The 20,033-nt window shown below is 31.1% G+C and overlaps 1 protein-coding gene across 6 annotated transcripts in view; it reads left to right on the plus strand.

Moving 5' to 3' along the window:
* The window catches only part of LOC103504481 (uncharacterized), an 86,585-nt gene that overhangs the window by 15,581 nt on the left and 50,971 nt on the right, over positions 1 to 20,033 (plus strand). The window contains exon 5 of one of the 6 annotated variants that reach the window (XM_051084749.1): positions 5,385 to 5,807. The exons of the other annotated variants lie outside the window; for them this stretch is intronic. The gene's annotated coding sequence lies outside the window, so the exon portion shown is untranslated. Of the gene's footprint in view, positions 1 to 5,384; positions 5,808 to 20,033 lie in introns of those variants that run through there. 6 annotated transcript variants of the gene reach the window in all.

Raw genomic sequence — 20,033 nt, forward strand, 5'->3', positions numbered from 1 at the left:
TAATAATGGACATCCTTATTTCAGTCATTGCAAAAATTGCTGAATACACTGTTGAGCCTGTTGGACGCCAACTTGGTTATGTATTTTTCATTCGTTCCAACTTTCAAAAACTTAAGACTCAAGTAGAAAAGCTGAAGATTACAAGAGAGTCTGTGCAACACAAGATCCATAGTGCAAGAAGAAATGCTGAAGACATAAAACCTGCCGTTGAGGAATGGTTGAAAAAGGTCGATGACTTTGTTCGAGAATCTGACGAGATATTAGCCAATGAAGGTGGACATGGTGGACTCTGTTCCACCTATTTGGTCCAACGACACAAGTTAAGTAGAAAAGCAAGCAAAATGGTAGATGAGGTTCTTGAGATGAAAAATGAGGGGGAAAGTTTTGATATGGTATCCTATAAAAGTGTTATCCCATCAGTTGATTGTTCACTTCCAAAAGAGCCTGACTTTCTTGACTTTGAGTCAAGAAAGTCGATTATGGAACAAATCATGGATGCACTATCTGATGGTAATGTCCATAGGATTGGAGTATATGGGATGGGGGGTGTTGGCAAAACAATGCTAGTGAAGGATATTTTAAGAAAAATTGTGGAGAGTAAGAAGCCTTTTGATGAAGTGGTAACATCCACGATCAGCCAAACACCAGATTTTAGAAGTATCCAAGGACAACTAGCTGACACGCTAGGTTTGAAATTCGAACAAGAAACAATAGAAGGAAGGGCTCCTATTCTACGAAAGAGGTTGAAGATGGAGAGAAGTATCCTAGTCGTGTTGGATGATGTCTGGGAGAATATTGATTTGGAAACAATAGGAATTCCAAGTGTTGAAGATCATACGGGGTGCAAGATCTTGTTTACCACTAGGAATAAACATTTGATCTCAAATCAAATGTGCGCCAATAAAATTTTTGAGATAAAAGTTTTAGGAGAAGATGAGTCATGGAATTTATTTAAGACAATGGCAGGTGAAACTGTGGAAGCAAGTGATTTGAAGCCTATAGCCATTCAAATTGCGAGAGAATGTGCAGGTTTGCCTATTGCTATTACTACTGTTGCTAAGGCATTACGAAATAAACCTTCCGACATTTGGAATGATGCCTTAGATCAGCTTAAAAGTGTTGATGTGGGTATGGCAAACATTGGAGAAATGGAAAAGAAAGTGTATTTGTCACTAAAACTGAGTTACGATTGCTTGGGATATGAAGAGGTGAAGTTATTATTCTTGTTATGCAGCATGTTTCCAGAAGACTGTAGCATTGACGTGGAAGGGTTGCATGTATATGCCATGGGCATGGGATTCTTACATGGTGTTGATACTGTGGTAAAAGGACGACGTAGGATAAAAAAATTGGTTGATGATCTTATATCTTCTTCTTTGCTTCAACAATATTCTGAGTATGGGTGCAATTATGTGAAAATGCATGATATGGTTCGTGATGTAGCCCTATTAATTGCATCTAAGAATGAACACGTACGTACATTGAGCTATGTGAAAAGATCGAATGAAGAATGGGAAGAAGAGAAACTATTGGGTAATCATACTGCAGTGTTCATTGATGGTTTACATTATCCTCTCCCGAAGTTAACGTTACCCAAAGTTCAATTATTAACGTTAGTTGGACAATCTTGTTGGGAACATAATAAGCGTGTGTCGGTGGTAGAAACTTTTTTTGAAGAAATGAAAGAGCTCAAAGGTTTAGTATTAGAAAACGTAAATATATCATTGATGCAACGAACATCTGATCTTTACTCCTTAGCAAACATCAGAGTATTACGTTTGCAAAGATGTCAATTATTAGGGAGCATAGATTGGATTGGTGAATTAAAAAAGCTTGAAATTCTTGATTTTAGAGGATCTAACATCTCACAAATTCCTACAACCATGAGCCAATTGACACAGCTGAAAGTTTTGAATTTATCTTTTTGTGAACAACTCGAGGTAATTCCACCAAATATTCTTTCAAAGTTGACAAAACTGGAAGAATTAAGTCTGGAAACTTTTGATAGATGGGAAGGAGAAGAATGGTATGAAGGAAGGGAAAATGCTAGCCTTTCTGAACTCAAGTGCTTGCCACACCTTTATGCTTTAGAATTAACCATTCAAGATGAAGAAATTATGCCAAAAGACTTGTTTTTAGTTGGGGAGTTGAATCTTGAAAAATTCAACATTTGTATTGGTTGCCAAAGCAAATTAAAGTATACTTTTGCATACCAGAACAAGAACAGAATCAAAAACTTCATTGGAATCAAGATGGAATCAGGAAGGTGCTTGGATGATTGGATAAAAAATTTGTTAAAGAGGTCGGACAATGTGCTTTTGGAAGGATCAGTTTGTTCAAAGGTTCTCCACTCAGAATTGGTAGGTGCCAATAACTTCGTAAGTTTGAAGTATCTCTACCTTTATGATAATTCAAAATTTCAACATTTTATCAACGTTAGCAATACCATCAACATTGAAGAATCATTTTATAGTGAAATGGTAAATTTCATCAACACATTTTTCTATGTTTCTATATACACATCAAAATTTATAAATCACCTGTTTGTTCATTTTTATTGTTCCTTCCACAAGTTCCTTCTAACATTTGTGGTTAGAAATGCTATTAGGGATAAGATTCTATTCTTCTTTGTTTTAGAAGGCTCTTCTCTTGGCGTAGAGAGACTCTTTCTTGTTTCATACATTAATGATAATATATAAATGCATGTAAGGTGATATTCCAAGAAAATTTAAAGAAGTTTATTTAGATATTTCCTATCTAAGGAAGCACATTTGAAGTAATCATTTTACACAATTTGTTATGGTAATTTTAAAACACTATATAAATTATATGTTGTTAGTTAGCATCAATTGTGATGATATGGTTAATTACGTTGTCACAAACTGAACTTTTAAGGACATAAATTTGTAGGTAACACTTCCTAATTTGGAGAAGTTGGAAATTGTGAATGCAAAGAGTTTGAAGATGATATGGAGCAATAACGTGCCAATTCTTAATTCCTTTTCCAAACTCGAGGAAATAAAAATTTGTTCATGCAACAATCTTCAAAAAGTATTATTTCCTCCAAATATGATGGGCATTCTTACATGCCTTAAAGTCTTAGACATTAGAGATTGTAAATTGTTGGAAGGGATATTTGAAGTGCAAGAGCCAATTAGTGTTGTTGAGAGCAATAATGTACCCATTCTTAATTCCTTTTCCAAACTCGAGGAAATAAGAATTGGGTCATGCAACAATCTTCAAAAAGTATTATTTCCTCCAAATATGATGGGCATTCTTACATGCCTTAAAGTCTTAGAGATTAGACATTGTAATTTGTTGGAAGGGATATTTGAAGTGCAAGAGCCAATTAGTGTTGTTGAAGCGAGTCCTATCGTGCTCCAAAATTTAAGTGGGTTGGAATTATATAATCTTCCAAACCTTGAGTACGTGTGGAGCAAAAATCCTTGTGAGCTTCTGAGTTTGGAAAATATAAAATTTTTGACCATTGATAAATGTCCAAGACTTAGAAGAGAATACTCAGTCAAAATTCTCAAGCCACTTGAATATGTACGCATAGATATCAAACAATTGATGAAGGTTATTGAGAAGGAAAAGTCAGCAGATCATAATATGTTGGAATCAAAGCAATGGGAGACTTCATCTTCTTCTAAGGTACGTATATATTCTACAACAAAACATGTTTGTTCAATTTAATTTTCAGAAAATAAATTGTTTTCAAGACCTTAGTTGAACAGAATTGGTTCTGTTAGTTGAACAGAGTTTTAAAGAAAACAAATTATTATGTGTGCAAATATAAGTTATTATTGCATTTATTTAATAGATTTTGATCATCAGGATGGGGTTCTACGGCTGGGAGATGGTTCTAAGTTGTTTCCAAATCTTAAAAGTTTGAAGCTATATGGTTTTGTTGATTATAACTCAACCCATTTACCAATGGAAATGTTGCAAATCTTATTCCAACTTGAAGTCTTTGAATTGGAAGGAGCATTTATTGAAGAAATTTTCCCCAGCAATATACTGATTTCAAGCTCTATGGATTTACAGAGTTTGACTCTATCTAAACTACCCAAGCTTAAGCATTTGTGGAGTGAAGAATGCTCACAAAATAATATTACCTCAGTTCTTCAACATTTGACTGATGTATCCATTTCTGAATGTGGTGGATTGAGTAGTTTAGTATCATCATTGGTGTGTTTTACAAACTTGAAAGATCTTCATGTGATTAAATGTCATAGACTAACCCATTTGCTGAATCCTTCGATGGCTACAACGCTTGTGCAACTTGAGTATTTGACAATAGAAGAATGCAAAAGGATGAGTAGTGTAATTGAGGGAGGATCAACCGAAGAAGATGGAAATGATGAAATGGTTGTATTCAACAACCTACAACATTTATACATTTTTAATTGTTCCAACCTAACAAGCTTTTATTGTGGGAGATGCATCGTTAAATTCCCATGTTTGGAAAGAGTATTCATTCAAAATTGTCCTGAAATGAAGGTCTTTTCACTTGGAATTGTAAGCACGCCTCGTTTGAAATATGAAAAGTTTACTTTAATGAATGATTACGATGATAAATGGTGTCATCCGAAATATCCCAAAGATATGTTGGTGGAAGATATGAATGTCATCACCAGAGAATATTGGGAGGATAATGTTGATACCGGAATTCCAAATTTATTTGCCGAACAGGTTTGTATATTTAATTACCTTTTCATATTTGGTAATAATTAATTTTTATTATTTGTGTGTTAGAGTATGAACTTTAATGAATTTATTTAATTAATGCAGAGTTTGGAGGAAAACCGATCTGAAAATTCTTCTTCTTCAAAGAATAATGTTGAGAAAGAATAAGGAATTATATGGATATTGTTGTACACTACTTAATATATCATTTCATCCACAAGGAAAAGGTCAGACTCTTGAAATCCTCCATTCTTTTTTATGAGAGAATATCATCCAATGTCAAATTGAAAAGTCTCGATAGATTTGTTAAATTAATTTTTGATACAAGTCATAAAATGTTAATTAGTATAATAATAATATATCTGATCCCATCAAATTAATTAGAAGTAACGACAAATTTAACTTCTGTAATATCAATTCAATTTGATGTCTGCATAAAATTTGATGTCACAAATTTAACTTCTGTAATATGAATCTTTTTTTTTTTCCTTTGGACATAAAACCAGCAAGTTAAAATAGATATAACAATGAATTTAATTCACATATAATAAATTCATCCAATATAATGTTCTTTCACCTTTTTCTCTCTTTCACAAAACTGTAATAATAATATCTACCACAAAAGGTAAACAATTAATATGATTCTTCAAGAAGGTTGTTTATTTGGTCAAATTTTCATGAAAGTATTAATACAGTGTATGTTTTGCAAAGGAAGCTGCCAAATAACCTACTCAATCCTAGCAGATGCGTTCTTTGCAAGCCGGCTGTCGAAGACTTGAACCATATTTTCACAACCTGTGCCAATTCGCAAATAGCCTCTGGGTCAAACTGCACGACAAAATTGGTGGAAACTTTGATACAAACAGTATCAAAGCCCTCTGTTGGTCTCTTGGCTCGCTGAAACAATCAAACAGAAAGAACATCATTCTCTCGATGTAGGTGTGGATCTTCTTTTGTCCATTTGGGTGGAAAGAAACAATAGGATTTTCATAGACATAGAAAGAAGCTTAGTCACATTTGGGAAGATATCGAAACTTTGATTGGACCATGGTCGAGTAGAAACAAAATGTTCAAAGACTACAATCCAACATCAATCTTTAAACTTTAGAGCTTTGTTAGATTAATGTTTGTTGTATATGGCTTCCCTGTGGCCAAAGAAATATACATTGTAACAATGGTTTGATGAAATGATAATGAAGTGGTATGGTGTTAAAATCACCTTTATCACTCTGTGTTTCAATTTCAAAAAATATGATTTTGAACATTTTGATAGTACTTTCATAATCCCCACTTCATTGATATGAATCAATAAAGTCTAAGGAAAGTGGAGAATGATGAATCAATAAAGTTCATGAAAAGTGCAGAATGATGAATCCAAAATGAAAAAAAAACAAGGTCGATAAGTTTAAAGTAACGGTGGTAGCATTCTAATGATCATAAGGGAGCACACATTTCCCCACAAATTATTTTATTATCATTCACATAACAATTCAAATTTCTTATCTTTTAATTGATATATAATTTCATAATCAGTTATAATTGAATTTTTCAAATGATTGGATCCATATATCAACGTCAATCAAATTTTTAAAGGTAAAGTTTTAAATTTTAAAATGTTTAATTAGTATAAAATTGAGAAATCACAAAGAACAATTTCTCTTCGATATATGAGATTTGAACCAACCTTTTTGTTTGGAGACTAAATGTGCAATATAATTTTATATAATTTTATAAACATGCAAATATTGAAATTAGATTCAAAAGTATGTATAATAACAATTTTTTTTTTTTAAATCGTAAATGTAGCAAAATTTATTAGAGTATTTATTAATAATTGAAATGTGAACCATATTGCAAAAATTGGTTCTATCACTAATAGATCATAAGAGTCTTTAAAAAAAATGATTAAAAATAGTTTGTTGCTAACAAACTTTGTTATTTTTATAATTTTTTTTTAAATATTATTATATACTTAATTAAATGTCTAAAATTATTACCATTATAATTACTGAGATATTACACGTGGATTGATGGTGGGCCCTTATATGCTATTATACACTTTGACTACCCTCTTCCCAACAAGATTCCCAAGTTAAATAATTGAAACTTTTAACATCTTTCATTACAGTTTGATAAATGAACGCAAACATGTGTTGTTTATTTTACTGAATTCGCGATCGATTATTAAAATAGACATGCAGTTGATAGCAAGCACACGACATTAAATAAAAATCATGAAGTATTTAATATCTAATGAATAACCACATAAACAATGAAACGAAAATATAAACTAAGAAAAGTCAAATCATGTGCATATTGATGAATCTATACTTCTCGATCTCTTCAAAACCTAGCAAAATCAATAGAATTGAACATCAACAATCTAAGCATACTTGTGAATATAACAATTTTTCGAAAAAATAAAAATTAGGCAAGAGAATAAGAACTTGTGGGTAAATTAAATTATTGAAATGGATTGAAATCTAAATGTTGTGTGATTGCTACTATCTGATTTTCATTTGATACTGATTGTTTTCTATTACAATATGATATACTAATTTTCATGGATATTGATTGCATGTCGTCTAATGAATATCTGATTTGTATATTTGATATTTGATTGTTATTTTATACTATATTTGTTATTTAATAGTTGTTTGATTGCTATTTATTATTGATTGTTCTAATGATATCAATTGTTGTTTGATTAAGATCTAATAATATTGGTTGTCAATTATAGAAATTGTTATATGATAATGATTGTAAAATTGTTGATGATACTGATTGTTGTTTGAATATAACAATCAAAGATATTGATTGTTGTTTGATTGCTCTCAGATTACTATCTACTGCTTTAAACTAATATTAATTGATATTTGAAAAGGTACAAGAACGAGAACGAAACCCAAAAACTATCTCATTTTCAATAAAATAAAAAACACTTTGTTAGTCGTAGATCAAATACAAAAGAATAGTTTGTTAAATTTTTTTTTTTAAAAAAAAAAACAAACAAACAAACAAACAAACAAAACATATCTAAAAAAATAAAAACAAAAAACAAATTTTTATTATGCAAGCTGCCATCTCCTACCAATGAGATATTTTTCCATATAAAAAACTACCAAAAGGAAAGAGAAGAGAAGGAAAGGTTAAACTTGAAAGTTTGAAAGAATGATTGAAGTGATTTAGATCTTTTTTATTTATTTATTTATTATTATTATTATTATTATTTAGTTGTCAGTGAAACTGAAACTGTAGCCATCTAATTTTATGCCACTGAAGCCAACTAATTTTATGCTACAATGGTAAGATATTTTATTTATTTATTTTGTTAAAAAAAGAAAAAGGTAAAATCTTTTTGTAATAATATGAAATCTTATGTTTTTTAATCTTTTTATTAAAATAGAAAATAAAGTCATTAATGAGAATATTTATTATTTAAAAAAATTCAAATCATTTTTGCCTTATCACTTTAGGAAAAAAGCAAATTAATGTATTTATACAAAATCTCTTTTGATTTATCATATTAGAAAAAGCAAAATAATTTATTTTATACAAAATTCTTATAATACCATATTTGATTTATCTTTATCACTTTAGGAAAAAAGTAAAAAATTTATTGTGGACAAAATCTTTCAATATCATATTTTTACTATTTTAGAAAAAAGAAAATTAATAAAATTACATAATATCTAGTTAAATTATTTATTTATTTATTTAAATTTAATTTTCTTTAATTTTATTATTATTATTATAAATAGTTTTTTTATACATATTCTTTTAAGCTTCTGTTTTTCTTTATTATATATATATATATATATATATATATATATATATATATATAACTTTTTATTTATTTAGTTAGTTTTTAATATTTATGATTTTTTTATTTTTTGTTATTTTTATTCTTATTATCATTATTATTATTTCATTTTATAATTTTTTTTTAATTTTTAAATCTACTATCATCCATATGTCCTTTTCTCTTTACTTATTCATTTAATCTCTTTTTTTATATATTTATTTCTTTATTATTTCATTTAGTTCTTTTTTCATTATCTTTTTATTACTATCGTTATATTTAGTATATGCATGCATTAATATAATAAATTTTTTGCCTAATTTATTGTGTGGTGTAGTTGTTATTTCTATTTGACTTTCATTAATAATTTCTTTAAATTTTAAAATACTTTTAACAATAATTGTATGTAATTTTGAATCTTTAAATTTTTTTTCTTTAAACCATTTAGAAATTGTTTTTTGTTTTAAAATTATTTTTTTTAAACTCAAAATTAAATATATATTTAATATGGTTTCCTAATTTACTTTTTTAAAATAATCCACACCAATTTCACTAAAAAAAATCCTACGATGGAATCTAGAAATTTCTGGGAGTCCATTATTTCTTGATTCTTGAGGTGAGGGATCAATATCTTTGGGAGTCCGAGATTTGATCCCAAGAGAAAATATATTTAATCAAAGTTAAAAAAAAAAAAACTTTATTCGAAGACTAGCCTATGATAGAAGTTGAGAAATTGTAATAATTTCTCATTCTCTTAAGGTGAAGAATTTTTCCTCAATATAGTCTAATTAATGGGTGTATCCCACTTATTTTATGAGATCATTGCTCCAAATATTGGAGTATTGAGCAATGAAATAAGACATAGTTCTTTAAAAAAATTAATTTTATTATAGACATTAAATTTGACCACCGTTTTCTAAAACGAGTGTTACGGGGTGCTAACATCTTCCCCATACACAAATGACTCCCGAACTCAACTCTATTTTTTTCGTAGACCAGTTTTTATTTTGTTTAAAATGATTTACTTTATTTCGGTGTCCAATCACACCGTATATAAACACATAGGCTACAACTAACAATCACATCACCTTTAATCAGTCAAGAGTGCATATTAGTGATGTTTTCTAGGCAAACATGCATCAATCGATTTAGTACAATTGCTATCGTATAATTCCCATGTGGTTTACTACATTTCCAGTTTCGGTCCAAGGTCCAGTAGTAAGAAATCCCTTACTTGAACTGTAGCTAAAATCCTTGTTCAATTCGACGTCCAAACGAATCACCTAAACACAAACATAAGGGTTTAATAATGACATCACCAAAAATCCACATTACAAAACGTTCCAAAGCAACATCTACCGGCTTACCCAAATACGGGAGAGTTGGCTCCAACTATACTTGCCATAACACTCCTGAACTCGAGCGTCACCTCTCTAACACCTTCAGGGGATCAACAGTTAACCCAACCAATCAGTTCAACGTTTTATTTGAATATCGTCTTGAATCGGCTAAAGCAACGTTAGGAAACTCATTAAGTAATCATTACCAAAGATTCACCGTGACCCGATGTGAAAGGAAAGTGGCTTATCTCAGCTCGGGAAACAAGGAGGTCGGCTTGGCTTTGGAGGCGGCTCGACTTGGATTGGTTCAGCTCGTGGCTCGGCTTGGCTCGACTCAGCTCGCGGGTCAGCTTGGCTTAGCTCGACTTGGTTCAGCCGTGGCTCGACTCAACTTGCTCAACTCGGCTCGGCTTGATCGTTTGTGTAACGACCCAAATCTTTGTACTAAGCTAAGGTCATTACTAAAAAGAAACAATAATAATAGACACTTTCTTGAAAAGAGGGAAGACTAAATTTTCATTAAAAACAGAATGTTCAAACACTGATACATAAACGCGGAAGCAAAACTGAGTCTCCATATTGCATGTCACGGATCCTTCTCTGTCGCTCGCCAGCTTTCCTCTACCTTTACCTTCGCCTGAAATATTAAACATAGAAAGAGTGAGTATAAACAAATACTCACTAAGGGACCTAGTACTAGTCCTGCTAGGTGTCTGTTAACTTCCCATTAGAGTCCTGAAAAGAAGTATCCCTAAACTGGCACATTCCTGAACACGTGTAATCTGTGATCTAGTAGGAACAAATCTGGTCTTCGGTGAACCCTAAGGAACATCTAGGACAATCTGGTCTTTAGTATACCCGAAGGAAACACTAAGACAATCGAGCTGCGAGTGATCCTGTCGAATCACTCGAATCATGTCTATGTTAATGTCACTGTCAGACTGGCGGTCCCGTCGGACTACGCAGTCATAAGTGTGAGCGATCCCGTCGGATCTCTCAAATCATGTCTGTGTCAATGTCATAATGGACTAGTAATCCCGTCGGACTACACAGTCATAAAAAAAGGTGGTGATCCCGAGGGACACCTATGTGGGTACAACTCTACTAGACAAAGTTAACAGAACACTCTATCCATAGCATGTAGCATAACATAACACCATAACATGACATGAGTATTAATCTTAACGTCCTTAATCATGTGATTAACACATCATGCATCAACATAAACATCAACAGTCGTTAACAACATACTATCAGTCATTAACATAACATCAGTCGTCATCATCAATCAATATAATGAATTATGCATGTTAGCTACCATCAATGCATAATCATAATTACATGCGGTCTTTTAAATTCATTTCGAAAGTCTAGTAGAATAATATCTTACTTGGAGATTTTAGCCAAACAAAGTACTCCTTAGCTGACAGTAAAAAAATCTCCAATTAAGTAGATCCTAATCATAAAATGAAAACTCAATATCTTAATTAATGAAATTAGGTTGAAACCAATTCAACCTTTTGGGAAAAATCAAAGATTTAAATCTAAAAAATTAGCCAATTAAATCTTTAAAGAAACCCCAAAAAGATCCAAAATTAAATTAATAAAATATTAATTTAATTTCATTGGCTTACCAAGGTTACTCATATGGAGGTTGAAAAATCCTCTTATCCTTGATGGAAAATAATTCATCACTTTAAATCCTCAACAACTAAAACTGTTGACGCGACAACAGCAGAGGGTTATCTTAGAGAAAAAGATGAAGAACCTTTTATATATATATATATATATATATAATACCAAATATATACATATATCTTTATTTCCATTATATTTCCTCAATAAATGCCTTAAATGCACAAAATCTTAGGCATTTATAACCATTAATAATAGTAATAATAATAATACTTTATTATTGTTATTTTTCTCTCACCAAAATCTACAATAAACATATATATTTATTTAAATCATTATTCTCTTCTAGATAAATATATATCTTTTCTCGTCCAATCAAATCAATCATCTCTCTTCTCATGATTATCTTATTTTCCAAACAAATATAATTATATTCCATAATATAATTAACTACACTTTTCCATATTATTAATTATATATATATATATATATATATATATATATATATATATATATACTCAATTAAATCAAATTCCACCAAAACCAACTTTTCCCTCCAAAATCTCAAATTAACTTAAATCCTCAATTAATTAAATCAATCAAATCTTTTCCAATAAATCACTTATAACTTCCAACATGAATTATCTTAACTCAACCATAACAACTCCACTCCATAATCAAGATTTATCTTTCTGCAGAATAATTAATTATCTTCCACAATAATTAATTATTGTTCATCTTTCTCCAAAATAATTAATTATCTTCTACAATAATTAATTATTATTTATCTTTCTCCAAAATAATTAATTATCTTTCACAATAATTAATTATTATTTATCTTTCTCCGAAATAATTAATTATCTTTTACAATAATTAATTATTATTTATCTTTTTCCAAAGTAATTATCCTTTTACAAATAATTATATTTTCCCAAAATATAATTATTTTACTTTTTCTCCCTTACTAAATATCCTTTCTCCAAAATAAAATTATCTTTTCTTTAAATAATTATATTTCAACAAATATAATTATCTTTTCTTTTAACATAATAATTATATATATTTCCACACATATATATAATTGTTAAATCTCCAACAAACTTTCCACTCTACAATTTAATTAAATAACATTCTAATTATTTAATTTAATTCAACTTCAACAACACTAAAAATCTACGGCTTTACTTAATTCTCTTAACTTACCATTTAATAAAAAACTCAACAAACACCACATGCCAAAACCTCTAATTAATTAAATATTCATCCAAGAAATATTTAATTAATTTCAATTCTCACATAAATCAAATAATTCTCATTAAATGAATTCAAAATAACGCCCAATAAATTAAATCTAATTAAATAAAGATTAACTTCTAAAATTATCTTAATTTTTGGGTGTTAAAGTTTGTAGCCGACGCACTTGTGAACGGCTAGTTTTCGGCTTCACGCGATGACGACCGAAGGGGACGCACGGCAGAAATGGAGGGATGGCTCGCAGCAAACACGGTCGGAGGCGGAGGAGCCGATGACTCGTTTGACTAAGGGCAGAAACGACCAACGGTCACTCGGGTACACGAGACGGAGAGAGAGATAGTCGGAGATGGGGGGTTCTCGCGAACGGTCAGGTGACTGATTTGGAGGGCTCACTGGTGGTTTGACTACATGTCGACGTTGCAAAGCCGACGACGACGGAGACAGAGAGACTACCACAGAGACGGAGATGGAGGCGTGCGGACGCGGTTGGGAAAGAAGGAAGAGATGATTGGGCGGCGGTTGGGTGAAGGAAGAAAAAGGAGAAGAGAACTGCCGGGGGGGAGGGGGGGGGGGGGGGCGGCGCGCGCGGAAGGGAAAAATAGGTTGAGGGTCTTCTTTTTAAATTATATATATATAAATAATATAAATAATAATAATAATAATATTATTATTATATTATTATAATTATTATAATTATTATTATTATATTATATCATATCATATTATTAAAATTTATACCCGTCATTTTCTTTTCTTTTCTCTTCTAAACCAAACAAAATTTAACACCCAAAATTTTAAATTCCCGAAAATTAACATAAAAATGTTAAAACTTATTTTGAAATTTTGGAACGTTACAAATTATGTTGCCACTTTTTTATATTTTTTAAAAGACCCCTACAATTTACCACTATTTTACCTCCTTTCATCCTTTCATACATGATTTTTCAATAAGAAATAAAGTTGACATCAATTATTTTAAATGCCACAATAATATCAAGCGAAGCCTAAAACTCCCACCCTATCCTAGTAAGAAATATAATAAAATAGTTATGGGTCATTGAATAATAAGATGGATAGAATTATCGCTATGACAGAAGGGATATCTAAGTATGTTACATAGAAAACAATTTGAATTACTTTTCTAGTTCCCTTCCTTATTTTAGTCAAATGAAATTCGATAAGGATTTGGCAACAAATTGCTGACATAAATTGAGAGATAATATTTGGTAACGTAAATGGAGAGATAATATTTGGTAAATAACATGAATTAGCATGAAACAAGTACAACTCACCACTTAAAAAAAATTGAATAAAACAATATATGTTAATAAGACAACATTGTAATGGAAATCTATCTGTTTTTTTTTTTTTTTTTTTCCTCTTTTACTAAAGAACTTCAAGTTTAGTCCTAAAATGTCATTAATTACTTATTCTTAATTAATGCTGGAATCTCAAGGAATCAATTCATATTATGATCCTACTCCATGTTTTTGCAATTCACTCAACAAAATCAAGCTAGCACTTGCACCAAAAACATGGCAAACGTTTCTTCTTCTCGTGTCGCCATCATTATAGTTATCTTTGTAGGTTCTCTTCTACATATGAATTGAATTATATATTTTTATACGAGTTATTATTAAGAGATATTCATCTATATGCATAATGCTTAATTATTTATTTTAATCTTGTGGCGGCTATGTAGTTTCAATGATTTTGGTACCGCAAGAAACCTCAGCTACAAAATGTCAAGACAGATTGTATGTTGGCGGGTGCACACAAAGTGATTGTGCGCATAAATGTAGTCAGCTACACCATGGTGGCACAGCTAAATGCATATCTACTGATCCTACGTTCACCAAGTATGCTTGTTATTGTTTCTATAATTGTCCTGCAAATTGATTTTTCAGATGTCTCTCTCTTTTATTCATCGTTTTGGACACATTCCAAATAATGTTATCAAATAAAAATGGTCTATCCAAAGTTATCTACTCCATATGATTGCGTATTTCTCTTAATTAATGTTATCTATACACAGCACATAGAATGTTTTGTTGTGATCATGACTTCACAGATATTTATGTTGCTACAAAACTTTGACGTTGTGAACACTCCAAATTTCTAATAAATGACTTATTTTCTGAAGTTAAACATTTGAAAATTTATTTCAAACCAACCCTAAACTTTATTGAATATGCTAAAAGAATAGTCCTTAATTGAAACTATATCTAAATAAAATGAAATATAAAGTTTCTTTATTGATCCAAAGTAAAAAAAATAACAGTAACAAAATGGTGACAAAGTACATAGCGTTGATTTTGCTAACTATATCGATCAGTGTGATTGGCGTGATAAATGTCGTTAATTCTAAGACCACCGATCAAAAGATATTTATATAAACAATTATTTCATAAAAAAAGTAGTGAAAATAATAAGATCGGAATCTATGAAAAGTTTCTTAGAATTTAAAATGCAAAAGTAAAGAAAGAATTGTTTTTACTTTTTGATATTAGAACACAAATTGTTAAAGATTCTCTTAGTCAAAAGAATTTAGAATAAGAATAGTTAAATTCTAGTTTTATCATTGAATTCAAACAAGGCTTAAGAATTTCATAAAATAATCCACAACCGATTAGACATTAATCATCCAATTGCTCTCTTTTAATGAACAAGGGTTGGCTCTTATAATTAATCCATATACTAAATTCTTCGACAACATTTGTATCCATAGTGGTTATCTATATTATGATTGAAATGAAATGATGAGCAAGTTCAATTGGAAAAGTATTTGTGATTTAAAATAATCGCTTTGTTTAATTAGAGTTATAATCCACGCCTAATTTTATTTGAGATAATAAATTATTAAGAAACTAAGGCATTATTAAACAAGAGAAAGAATTAATTTATAGATAAAATCAATTCTACAGTTTGAACCTTATCACACATATTAGAAAATGTGAGTGTGTAGTATTTGAGCATCTTGAAGTTGCTTGCCTTAAATAAATGTTGAGACATAATAATGTCATATACATTTACTTAGATAAAAATTATGTATTCTAACCTCAACATTTATATCACGAAAGTGAATATACGTACAACAAAGGCCTTGAGAGGTAACTCGTCTTAAATTAAAGTTAAAATATGAGATATTTATCGATTCAAATAAACTGTGAACCTTTTAATTCCAGTTACTCTATAGATAAACTTTTATGTTGCTTATTCTTGATATGCTTGTACTAAGTTAAAGTTAGTTCAACATCATCCACATTCATCTATTTCCATGTCATTCATTGCATTCCATTCCGAATCGATAGATTTTATCACCTAAATTTAGATCAAACATTTAATCGAATTATACACCAAGAGTTAATACTAGTGGCCAGTCTGAGTCGAATACAAGGAGCGTGTAAATTTCTCTAGCAAATTATTTTCAACCCAAGGTAACAAAACGAGGGGGTTGATTGAATTAAAAATAAATTGTGAAAAATAAATTAAAAGTGTAAATCCTTTTTAGAAAACTTAGCTTGGGTTTTTTAGATCTCCCAAAACATTATATTTGAACGTTAAGTTCTCATTATTGAATTTAACAACCGATGCTCCTAAGCAATTTGAATAGAATAGCTAACCCAAATTGTCCTATGCATCAAATTAATGCAAATTAAACCGATGAAAGGTATACAATGTCCAATTTACGCTAATTGCATTACAAATAAGGGTTAAATTAGGTTGAAAGCCTAATTTTCATGCACCTTATTAAACATTCATCAAAGTTCAATTGTAAGTCGATTGGAAAAATACAAGATCTAATGGATTTTTACAAGCTAATCTAACATATTTCTTCTAATTGAATTACATACAACTTACTAAGAGAATTGTACATGATAAAAAAGCATTTGCCATCAAGTTCCCTTGCATCTAACTATATGAACTCATTAAAGACAAAATTTGACTATCAATGTATTACAGTCAATTCAAATCTCACGAATGCATGAATTAAAGGGAGATACTACAAACTGCAGCTAAGAAAAGAGTACCTTAACCTCTCAACAACATGTCGATTGATGCAGAGATGTTAGGGAACTAAAATTAATAAAGACATCAGGAAATAGAGAGAAAACTAGTGGAATAAAGCAGGAATCATAAATGAAAAGACCTAGGCGACAAAAAATATTTTTGTAAAAACCACACTTGTTCTCCTTTTTGAACACAAATGGTAAAGATAAATCAAGCAATATACATCTACGCTTCCTTACTTATAAGCATCATATCGACTCTATTTAAGGCGAGTAACCTCTCAACGCCTAACAACCACATTTGTTTTCCTGTCGGGACACAAATGATTAGAGTTAAAATACTAGAATGGAGTTTGGATAAACTCCATTTTGAGCAATTTTAGCTATGTCCTTGTAACTTATTCTCTAGAACAGTTGGTGGCTAACGCTGGTGAAGCGATTGAGTTTAACTTAAGCTAAACACCTGACACTTATTAACAAAAGAATCCTTATCAAGTACAAAACATAAATTTAAACTACTTAAATCACATTAACAAGATGAATTGTAAAGAAATGGAATAGAGAAATAGGATAAAAGTACATTATATTGATAATGTTTCCCTTTCGACCATGGAATGAAGAACATTCATACAATACATCATAGAGTATACAAAAATGGAAAGAATAAAAATGTTTTTAGCCAAGGAATGCAAGCTGCAGAATGCATTGGTTTACATTCCTTGGCTCTTTTACTATTGAAATTTATGTCCTAAAGCTCGTAATTTGTAGCTTAAATTATATTCTATTCAATAAAGTGGTTATTAGGGTCTTATTAGTGAAAATTGAATAATGTAATCTTGAATCCAATAAACTAAGATCTCGAGGCTATCTAGTATAAACTTAAACTTTATGTAGAGCCATAAATATGAATCAACTTCGAGTATATATCCTAAATGGTCTATCATATATGAATAAGGTTGGGTGCCTTATTCTGGAGACACTATAGATATGATCCGCTTTGCAATTAGTACAAACGATATAATTCTGAATCATTCATATACAGATATGAAAGTGGAGACATTCTATGTAAAGAGTTTACATAAGACTAGAACCATGAAATAACCACATTTAAGTTATAATGTTGTTGACTGTATAAAACTAACTATTTCAATTATGATTACTTAGGCAACTTACACTACAAGAAATTATGTATTTTCCGAAGCATGTCAAGCACGTCGGGTTAAGGGACGTCAAGAGAAAAGACTTCTCCTGACATCGTAGAACGCACTGTTGAATAAGAAATTTTGGAACTAATTACAAATTGCCATGTCATTTACTAAAATAATTGTATTTGGGATTAAGTAAAAATTGACATGTGTCCCAAATTAAATTTAAAGACAAATTGGACAATTCTAATGATGTCACATGTCTTTATTATGATAATTGGATCAAATTAATTATCGTGGTTTAATTAAATATTATTTATTTGGGCTAAAATTCAATTAAGCCAAAAAATAAGCTTAATTTAGCCCAAAATTAAATATGACTCAAATCCATGTGATTGAGCTCATGGGTATGGTCCATGGACCAGACCAGGCCCAAGCCCATAAAAGTCCATCAGGGAACTCTATAAATAGAGGAGTTCTCTTCATTTGTGGGGTTGGAAATTGTTTACTCTAGAAGGTTTAGAGATAATTCTCTCAAGAGCTAGAAGACTTCCCAACTCCTGAAGTCAACCACCCTCGAAGATTGAAGCTCCTTTGAAGATACAAGCTTTCTTCCAAGACTCAAACTTCAAGAATATCATGTGCTTCGCTTCCTGAAATCAAGCGTCAGCATCCAATTGAGAGAGAATCAAACGATCAAATTCTAGAGATCGAACCACATCACATCAAATCAATATAAATACAACATCAACACAAGTTCAACTCCACGAACCAAATTTCTCCGAAAATCGCGTGTAAACAAATTGGCATGTCCAGTAGGACAACTCTACCCCTCATCTCTCTCTCGTCATCCAAATCTACAGATAAGCTAATGGCATCAAGAAAAGTTGCATCTAAAGCTACTATTGCAAACGACTCTTACACTGGACTTGTCACCCAAAATCACTTAAAGAGAAGCATGCAAGAACAAGAACAAGGTTCTGTCCTCAAGAAGAAAAGTTTGGAACAACTAATAGAATCTCCTGAAGGCGGGATCATCATTAGAGAGAATTCTTTGTTCAATAACCTACGTCTGCTTCTAATCTATCAGATAAAGAATCACACCTTGAAGTAGTGTCTGTCATGATTGTAGATGTGACAGCTGAGACAACGATGGTAGAGATGGAGAGGAAAATAAATTTCCTAATGAAGATTGTTGAGAAGCAAGATCATGAAATCGCCGCCTTAAAGATCAAATGAAGGCTTGTGAAACTTCTGAGTCGAGCAAAACTCCTACTGTCAAAGCTGATGATAAAGGAAAAATTGTATTGCAGGAAAACTAGACACGGTCTATCTCCGTTGCCTCCCTGTCAGTCCAACAGCTATAGGATATGAACAAAAATTCCATTAGAGCTCAGTATGGAGGACCACTGCAAACTTCTTTTATGTACTCTAAGCCATACACCAAGAGAATTGACAACTTGAGAAGCCGTTTGGGTACCAACCTCCAAAATTCCAGCAGTTCGATGGAAAGGGCAACCCAAAACAGCACATTTCCCACTTCGTCAAAACATGCGAAAATGCAGGATCAAGAGAAGACCAACTAGTCAGGCAATTCTTTCAAAGCTTAAAAGAAAATGCTTTTAAGTGGTATACTGATCTAGTGCAAGAAGTAATTAACAACTGGGAACAGCTGGAAACAGAGTTTCTCAATTGCTTCTATAGCACTAGGTGTGTCATCAACATAATGGAGTTGACAAACAGCAAACCATGAAAAGGAGAGCTAGTCATCGACTACATAAACCGGTGGAGAGCTCTAAGCCTTGTTTGCAAAGACAAGCTTACAGAACTGTCAGCAGTGGAGATGCGCATCCAAGGTATGCACTGGGAACTCTATATTTTACAGGGAATAAAACCTCGCACGTTTGAAGAATTGGCAACTCGCGCCCATGATATGGAGCGTATATCGCCAACAGAGGAGCAAAAGATTTCTTGCTTCAAAGAACGAGGAGTGACAAGAATGAAATCAATGATACTAAAAAGATTACAAATAGTGTCCTAAACGAGTCTATGGTTGTTCAAGAGACTCCATTGAAATCTTTCTCCAAAAGAAAACAAACAAAACATGAAATAAATCATGATGACAATGAAAAGCGACGCCCAACTCTTAGAGAAAGAC

Source organism: Cucumis melo, chromosome 5 (assembly GCF_025177605.1).
Source record: "Cucumis melo cultivar AY chromosome 5, USDA_Cmelo_AY_1.0, whole genome shotgun sequence".
NCBI lineage: Eukaryota > Viridiplantae > Streptophyta > Magnoliopsida > Cucurbitales > Cucurbitaceae > Cucumis > Cucumis melo.